This window comes from Bos indicus x Bos taurus, chromosome 10 (genome assembly GCF_003369695.1).
Source record: "Bos indicus x Bos taurus breed Angus x Brahman F1 hybrid chromosome 10, Bos_hybrid_MaternalHap_v2.0, whole genome shotgun sequence".
Classification (NCBI taxonomy): Eukaryota; Metazoa; Chordata; class Mammalia; order Artiodactyla; family Bovidae; genus Bos; species Bos indicus x Bos taurus.
The window spans coordinates 79,980,535-79,989,649 of record NC_040085.1 but is presented as its reverse complement, the minus strand read 5'-3'; positions in this window follow the sequence as shown (position 1 = coordinate 79,989,649).

Here is a 9,115-nt window from a genome sequence, read left to right as displayed (position 1 = left end):
AAAAATGCAATTAAAATGCAAAGGAAAAAAAGAAAAGTTTGTGCAGCATATGAAGAAGCTACTGTGACTGATAAGAGTCAAAAATGGTTTGCAAAGTTTTGTGCTGATTATGTCTCACTGAATGATGCTCAGCTGTCAGGTAGACCAGTTGAAGTTGATAGCAATCAAACCTAGACATTCATTGAGAATGATCAATGTTATACCATGCAAGCTAACTAACACACTCAAAATATCCAAATCAAGCCTTGTAAACCATCTACACCAGCTTGGTTTGTTAATTGCATGGAAGTTTGGGTTCCACACAAGTTAAGCGGAAAAAACCTTCTTGACCATATTTCCACAAGCAATTCTCCACTTAAACGTAACAAAAACTTCCATTTTTAAAACAAACTGTGACTGGAGATGAAAAGTGGATACTGTAAAATAATTTAGAATAGAAAAGTCAAGTGAAATGAACCACCACCAACCACATCAAAGGCTGGTCTTCATCCAAAGGTGATGTTATGTTTATGGTGGAATTGGAAGGGAGTCCTCTATTATGAGTTCCTTCCGGAAAACCAAATAATTCATTCCAACAAGTATTTCTCCCAATTAGACCAACTGAAAGCAACACTTGAACAAAAAGCATCCAGAATTAGTTAACAGAAAACACGTAATCTTCCATCAGGGGAACACAGGACCCTGTTTATTTGATGACCAGGCAAAAACTGTCACAGCTTGTCTGGGGAGTTCTGATTCATCGACCGTATTCACCAGACATTGCACCTTCAGATTTCCATTATTTTTCAGTCTTTACAAAATTCTCTTAAGTGGAAAAAATTTCAATTCTCTGGAAAACTAAAAGTCACCTGGAATAGTTCTTTGCTCAAAAAGAATCGGTTTTGAGAAGATGAAATTGTGACATTGCCTGGAAAATGGCAGGAAGTAGTGGAACAAAACGGTGAATATATTGTTCAATAACATTCTCGGTGGAAATGAAAAACGTGTCTTTTTGTTTTTAAGCTTAAAAACCAAAGGAACTTTTTAGCCAACACAGTTTTTATGTGCACTGATGCCAACTGCTTTTTTCAAATTTATTTATTTGTTTTTGGCCACACGGGTCTTTGTTGCTGAACCCTTCCTCTATTTGCAATGAGCGGGGGTGGAGGGCTACTCTTTGTTGCAGCACAGGCTTTTCACTGCGGTAGCTTCTCTTGTGGAGCACAGGCTCCGTCTAGGACTTGGGGTCTTCAGTGGTTGTGGCACACGGTCTCAGTAGCCACCTGTTTTTAAAACTGCAGCTTTATAGTAAGTCTTTAGATCTGGTAAAGTGGATCCAAACTCCCATCATTTGTCTTTTTTTTTTTAGGGGGCTAATGTAACATTTATATCTACTGCATAAAATCATCATGAGATATTAGGTATCTATGTCTGTGTGTTTACTACTGTTTTTTCTGCATTAGAATAAGAACTCCAGGAAGCCTTTTTTTGTTTTGTTTTGTTTTATTACCACTGTATCCTCAGTACTTAGAACAAGGTTAGGCCCGAAGTAGGCCCTCCCTAAGTTTTTGTTAAGGAAATGAAGAAACATATGGATTTTAGAAGCATCCTATCAAGTTCTACAGAGAGTCTTTTTAGTATCTTGTTTGAGATTGCATTGAATTACTTTGAGGAGAATTGACATTTTAATGATGATAGTTATCCCATTATTGAACACAACAGCTGTCCAGCATTAGTCACTCAGTCATGTCTGATTTTTTGCGACCCCATGGACTGTAGCCCACCAGGCTCCTCCGCCCATGGGATTTTCCAGGCAAGAATACTGGAATGGGTTTCCATTTCCTTCTTCAGGGAATCTTCCCAACACAACACATCTCTTCCCTTTTTGGTGACTTTCAATTTTATTATTTTCTCCAGGAAAGTGCAAGTGTATCCTCAAGTGTTATCATTCAGTCGACTCTGACTCTTTGCGACCTCATGGACTATAGTGGGTCAAGATGCTCTGTCTATGGGATTCTCCAGGCAAGAATAGTGGAGTGGGTTGCCATTTCCTCCTTCAGGGGAACTTCCAGACTCAGGGGTTGAACCTGGGTCTCCCGCATTGCAGAAGGTCTTATATAATTCTAATTAGCTTATTCCTAAGTATTTTCTAGTTTTTGTTACTCTGATGAATGAAATTTTAAAGTTACTATTACATTTTCAAATTACTATTTTTTAAACCTCTTTAAAATTTTTTATTTCTTTCTTTCTTTATTTTTGGATGCACTGGGTCTTCATTGCTATGCATGGGCTTTCTTTAGTTGTAGCAAGAGGGGGCTACTCTTCATGGCAATGAGGGTGTTGCTCATTGCAGTGGCTTCTCTTATTGCAGAGCAGGGACTCTAGGCATGAGGGTTCAGTAGTTGTGGTGCAGGAGCTTAGTTGCTCCTTGGCATGTGGGATCTTCCCAGACCAGGGATTGAACCTGCATGCATTGGCAGTCAGATTCTTAAAACACTAGACCACCAGGGAAGTCCCATCAAATTGGTCTCTTGATTTTAAATATTGATCTGGTGAACACATCAGTTGTTGCTCTGGGTTTTCAAGGTGGGTAATCACATTACCACAAATAATGGCAGTATGGCTTCTTCCTTTCCAGTCTTAAACCTCTTCTTTGTCTTTACTTCCTTATTGTGTTGGTTGTAATTTCCAGTATACTATTGACGAGTAGAGGTATTCGTTCATTTCTGACTGCATTGGGGGTATCATTCCAAAAAGGTCAAGGTTTGCTGCAATAACAAACAGCTCCAAAATCTAGTGGCTCAACACAATCAAAATTTATTTCTCACTTGCACCTCATAGTCAACACAAGTCGTGGGTAAGGGAAGCATTCCTTACTGTTCTTTGTCAAAGCCTCAAGCTGATGGAGGCTCTTTTCCTCCATGGATGTGTGCTTCCACAGTTGCTATGACAGAAGGAATTGCACACTGGCTTTGGAAGCCTCTGCCCTGAAGTAACCCATATTCTGTCCACTAGCATTTCAAGGCAAGGCCCATGGCCAAGTCTAACTTCCAGAGAAGTAGGAAGGTGTGATCCTGCCATGTGTCAGAAAGACAGCTGAGCCACGGGAATGTGCCTCATGCTCCATCGTCATATATGGTATTTGCTCTAAGTTTCTGGTAGATAGCCTTTTATCAAGTTTAGAAGCAAGTTCATGAGTTTGTTTAGAATTTGTTAAGCAAAGAATGTATCCTTATCGTGAATGAGTGTTAAATTTTATCAACTGGTTTTATGCCATCTGTTTTATGTATAAATATTGTTTTTCTGTCTTAATTTGTTAAGGCATTTATACATGATGATTCTCTGCCTAAAACATTCTCCTCCACAGTCCTCTTCAAACACTTTCCTTGTTAATTCTTTCTCATTCTTTAGACCTCATTCATTCATCCAATCAATACTGATTGAGCAATGCTACGTGCCAGATGTTATTCTAGGCACTTAGGACAGCAGTGAACAAAGCAGATGACAGCCTTGCCCGTGTGGATCTACCTTACACTGGGGGCGGAAAGAAATAAACATACGAAACAAATAAGTAAATTAGATGCATACCAATAGTATTTTTTACTTTTACTTACTTTCACTTTTCATTTTCATGCATTGGAGAAGGAAATGGCAACCCACTCCAGTGTTCCTGCCTGGAGAATCCCAGGGATGGGGGGAGCCTGGTGGGCTGCCGTCTATGGGGTCGCACAGAGTCACACACGACTGAAGCGACTTAGCAGCAGCAGCATTTGTTTATTTATGGTTTTAGAAAAGGCAGAGGAACCAGAGATCAAATTGCCAACATCTGCTGGATCATCAAAAAAGCAAGAGAGTTCCAGAAAAACATCTACTTCTGCTTTACTGACTATGCCAAAGCCTTTGACTGTGTGGATCACAACAAACTGTGGAAAATTCTGAAAGAGATGGGAATACCAGACCACCTGACCTGCCTCTTGAGAAACCTGTATGCAGGTCAGGAAACAACAGTTAGAACTGAACATGGAACAACAGACTGGTTCCAAATAGGAAAAGGAGTACGTCAAGGCTGTATATTGTCACCCTGCTTATTTAACTTCTATGCAGAGTACATCATGAGAAATGCTGGGCTGGAAGAAGCACAAGCTGGAATCAAGACTGCTGGGAGAAATATCAATAACCTCAGATGTGCAGATGACACCACCCTTATGGCAGAAAGTGAAGAGGAACTAAAAAGCCTCTTGATGAAAGTGAAAGAGGAGAGTGAAAAAGTTGGCCTAAAGCTCAACATTCAGAAAACTAAGATCATGGCATCTGGTCCCATCACTTCATGGGAAATAGATGGGGAAACAGTGGAAACAGTGTCAGACTTTATTTTTTTGGGCTCCAAAATCACTGCAGATAGTGATTGCAGCCATGAAATTAAAAGATGCTTACTCCTTGGAAGAAAAGTTACAACCAATCTAGATAGCCTATTGAAAAGCAGAGACATTACTTTGCCAACAAAGGTTCGTCTAGTCAAGGCTATGGTTTTTCCTGTGGTCATATATGGATTTGAGAGTTGGACTGTGAAGAAAGCTGAGCACCGAAGAATTGATGCTTTTGAACTGTGGTGTTGGAGAAGACTCTTGAGAGTCCCTTGGACTGCAAGGAGATCCAACCAGTCCATTCTGAAGGAGATCACCCCTGGGATTTCTTTGGAAGGAATGATGCTAAAGCTGAAACTCCAGTACTTTGGCCACCTCATGCGAAGAGTTGACTCATTGGAAAAGACTCTGATACTGGGAGGGATTAGGGGCAGGAGGAGAAGGGGACGACAGAGGATGAGATGGCTGGATGGCTTCACTGACTCGATGGACGTGAGTCTGAGTGAACTCCGGGAGTTGGTGATGGACAGGGAGGCCTGGCATGCTGCGATTCATGGGGTCGCAAAGAGTCGGACATGACTGAGCGACTGAACTGAACTGAACTGATGGCTGTGCTGGGTCTTCGTTGCTGCGCACGGGCTTTCTCCAGTTGTGGCAAGCTGGGGCTACTCCTGGTTGTGGTACAAGGGCTTCTCATTGCGGTGGCTTCTCTTGTTGCAGAGCACAGGCTCTAGGGCACATGGGCTTCAGTAGTTGCAGCATATGGGCTTAGTAGTTGTGGCTCTTGGGCTCTAGAGCTCAGGTTCAGTAATTATGGTGCAAGGGCTTAGTTCCTCTGTGGCATGTGGGATCTTCCCGGACCAAGGATTGAACCCATGTCCCCCTGCATTGGCAGGCAGATTCTTAACAAGTAGAGCACCAGGGAAGTCCCTGTCCATAGTTTTGGACACAGCAGAAGAGAAGCAGAGCAGGGCAAGGGAGAAATGGAGGTATAGGGAGGGTGCAGTCAGAGTAAGTCTCTCGAAGAGGTGACATCAGGGAAATGACTCAAAACAGGGGCAAAGTTTACTAGGTAGGTATCCAAAGGCAGACTGTTTCAGGCAGAGGGCAGCTGCGAGCTAAAGGCCCTAGGGTGGGAGTTGCCATGTGGGTTCTAGAATCAGTGAGGAAGCTTGGGAGCTGAAACTGAGTGAATGGCCCTGGCAAGCAATGAAGCTGGAGAAATAGTAGAGGAGGCTGACCGTGAGGGCCTTGGAGGAGGTCATAGCAAAAACTTAACAGTTTTTCTTGGGCTGATGAGTTTTGAGCTCTGGAAGAGTTTGGAGCAGAAGAGGTACAGAGTCTACTGTGCTTCAAAAGGATCCCCCGATGCCGTGTTGAAAACTGCCTGTAGGCTGGTAAGGGCAGAAACAAAAAGCTAGGCAGAATCCCCTATGGTAAATCAGGTATGAGATGATGTCACAGCAGGGGAGATGCTGAGCAGTGGTCAGATTCTGGGTATATTTTGAAGGAAACTACCATAATGGTATTCTAATGGATTAGAGTAGACTGTGAGAAAATAAGCCAACATGGCCTCAAAACTTTGGCCTGAGTGATGGGAAGGATGGGGCTGGAAGAGCGTAAGAGGCTTTAGGTGGATAAGGTTTCAGGTGAGGGAAGATCAAGAATTCAGTTGTTTTTCTTTTTCATTATGATGATTTTTTTTATTGACTATAATTCACATATCATAAACTTCACCTCTTTAAAATGTGGCTTCGATGCTTCTCAGTATATTCATGAGTTGTGTATCCACCACACTATCTAATTCCAGAAAATCCATTGACTCCCTCCAAAGACCTATACCCACTATCCACTCCCCATTCCCCACTCCTTGACATCTACTTTCTGTCTTTATGAATTTCCCTATTTCTGAAAATTATATGTAGATAGAATCGTAGAACATGTGGCCTTTTGTGTCTGGCTTCTTTCACTCAGCATTCTGTTTTCAAGGTTCCGGACTTGTTGAATTTGAGGTGTTTTATTAGACTTCTAAATATTTAAGTCTAGTAGAGAGGTGAGGAGAAAGCGATGGCACTCCACTCCAGTACTCTTGCCTGGAAAATCCCATGGACGGAGGAGCCTGGAAGGCTGCAGTCCATGGGGTCACTAAGCGTTGGACACAACTGAGCGACTTCACTTTCACTTTTCAGTTTCATGCTTTGGAGAAGGAAATGGCAACCCACTCCAGTGTTCTTGCCTGGAGAATCCCAGGGATGGCAGAGCCTGGTGGGCTGCCATCTATGGGGTCGCACAGAGTTGGACATGACTGAAGCGACTTAGTAGCAGCAGAAGTAGTAGAGAGGTGAGGGCTAAGGAATACAAAAGATATATGATACCTATAAATAGATGCACAGAATCATTAACATATAGAATAACACTATTTCAAATCATGAGATGAACTGCAATCCATCATCAAGAAAGCAAGCACAGAGAGAACAAAGATGTCAAGCATCTGGGACACCTGAGCCCTGGGACCCTCAAACATCTGGAAGAGACGAAGCCATCACAGGAGACTGAGAAGGGGCTGCAACAGCGAGTGGGGGTCCTGAAAGCCTAGGGAGAAACTGCATGGAGAGAAGGCTGTGATCCCTGGGTCTCAGAGGCTCCTAAGAGGTCAAGTAAGACGAGGACCAAGAAATGACCATTGGGTTTAGTAACCAGGAGGTCATGGTAACATGACAAAGAGCTATTTCAGACTAATGCCGGGGAAGAAAGCCTCATAGAAAGAGTTCAAGAAAGACCGGGAGAAAAGAAGCTGAGGACAGCAAGTAGTTTCTCTTCTCCAGTGGCAAGTTTCTCTTCTCCAATTTCTCTTCTCCCCTGGGGTGATAGAGAGGGGAGAAGTGAGGCCAAGACTGGTTTTTGTGTGGTTTTCAAGATGCAAGAATCAGCATGATGTTTGTTTCAGATGGGAAAGAAGGATGCAGTAGAAGCCAAAAATTAATGGTGGAGGAAAGAGAGGGGAGAATTGCTGGAGGAAGTTCCTTGAGTAGGTGATGGCACAAGATTGACCCCGAGGGGAAGGCTGGCCTTTGATGCGGCACAGACAGGTCATCTACAGAAAGAGATGGGGAGACGGTATGTGGATGCAGACTTGGCCAGCAGGCAGAGTAGGGGTCTGTGTTCCCATGTTTTTGAGGGATGGAAGAAGCATGCTTTTTGACTGAGAGTAAGGATTGGGGGAAGGCGCTGGGAATCAGAAGGGAATGGAATGATATCTAGCAGGGAGCAAGTGTACTAAGGAAGTATAGTATAAGTCCAGGCAGCTCTAGGGTGCAGGTGAAGTCTGTGTGTCCAGTTCAGAAATCACCCCCTCCCAAAGGACTTCTGACCCCCAAACTAGGTCACTCCCCTTGCTGTGAGTCTCACGGCTGCTATGGTGCTTCTCTCTTACAACTCTGATCACACCTGGAATGAAATATCAATGGTATTCTTTAGTTCTTTAATCCCTGTTACTTAGACTGTAACCCCCAGGAAGACATTAGCAGAGACTGTCTACTCAGTCGCTGTATCTTGCCATCTAGCTCCTCCCACACAGTATTCTCTAAATACATAATACTTAAATAGTTGAATCAGTTCAGTTCAGTCGCTTAGTCATGTCCAACTCCTTGCAACCCCATGGACTGCAGCACGCCAGGCCTCCCTGTCCATCACCAATTCCCAGAGTTTACTCAAACTCATGTCCATTGAGTCTGTGATGCCACCCAACTGTGATGCCATCCTCTGTCGTCCCCTTCTCCTCCCACCTTCAATCTTTCCCAGCATCAGGGTCTTTTCCATTGAGTCAGATCTTCGAATCAGGTGGCCAAAGTATTGGAGTTTCAGCTTCAGCATCAGTCCTTTCAATGCATATTCAGGACTGATTTCCCTTAGGATGGACTGGTTGGATCTCCTTGCAGTCCAAGGGACTCTCAAGAGTTTTCTCCAACAACATAGTTCAAAAGCATCAATTCTTGGGCGCTCAGCTTTCTTTATAGTCCAACTCTCACATCCATACACGACTACTGGAAAAACCATAGCCCTGACTAGACGGACCTTTGTTGGCAAAGTAATGTCTCTGCTTTTTAATATGCTGTCTAGGTTGGTCATACGGAGAAGGCAGTGGCACCCCACTCCAGTACTCTTGCCTGGAAAATCCCATAGACGGAGGAGCCTGGTAGGCTGCAGTCCATGGGGTCTTGAAGAGTTGGACACGACTGAGCGGCTTCACTTTCACTTTTCACTTTCATGCATTGGAGAAGGAAAAGGCAACCCACTCCAGTGTTCTTGCCTGGAGAATCCCAGGGACGGCGGAACCTGGTGGGCTGCCGTCTATGGGGTCGCACAGAATCCGACACGACTGAAGCGACTTAGCAGCAGCAGCAGCAGGTTGGTCATAACTTTTCTTCCAAGGAGTAAGCGTCTTTTAATTTCATGGCTGCAGTCACCATCTTCAATCATATTCAAGTAGTTGAATAAATGCATGAAATAACGAATGAGAAAAGTCCCCAAAGTGGCGCGTGTGTTTTATTCGGCCTAAACTTCCGAAGCAACTCCTTCCGCATACCTGAGAGAGTCTGGACCTCCACTCTCCGCAGCTCCTACCCACCCGCCCGTCCCCAGCTCCATCTCCACCCTCATCCCCATCCCCATCCCCATAGCATTCCCTGCCCATCCCCATCCCCTCCGCATGCCCTCTCGCATAGCTCCGCTTTCCCGGCGCTGCTGCTTTAAGAGCCAGCACAAGCCGAGCC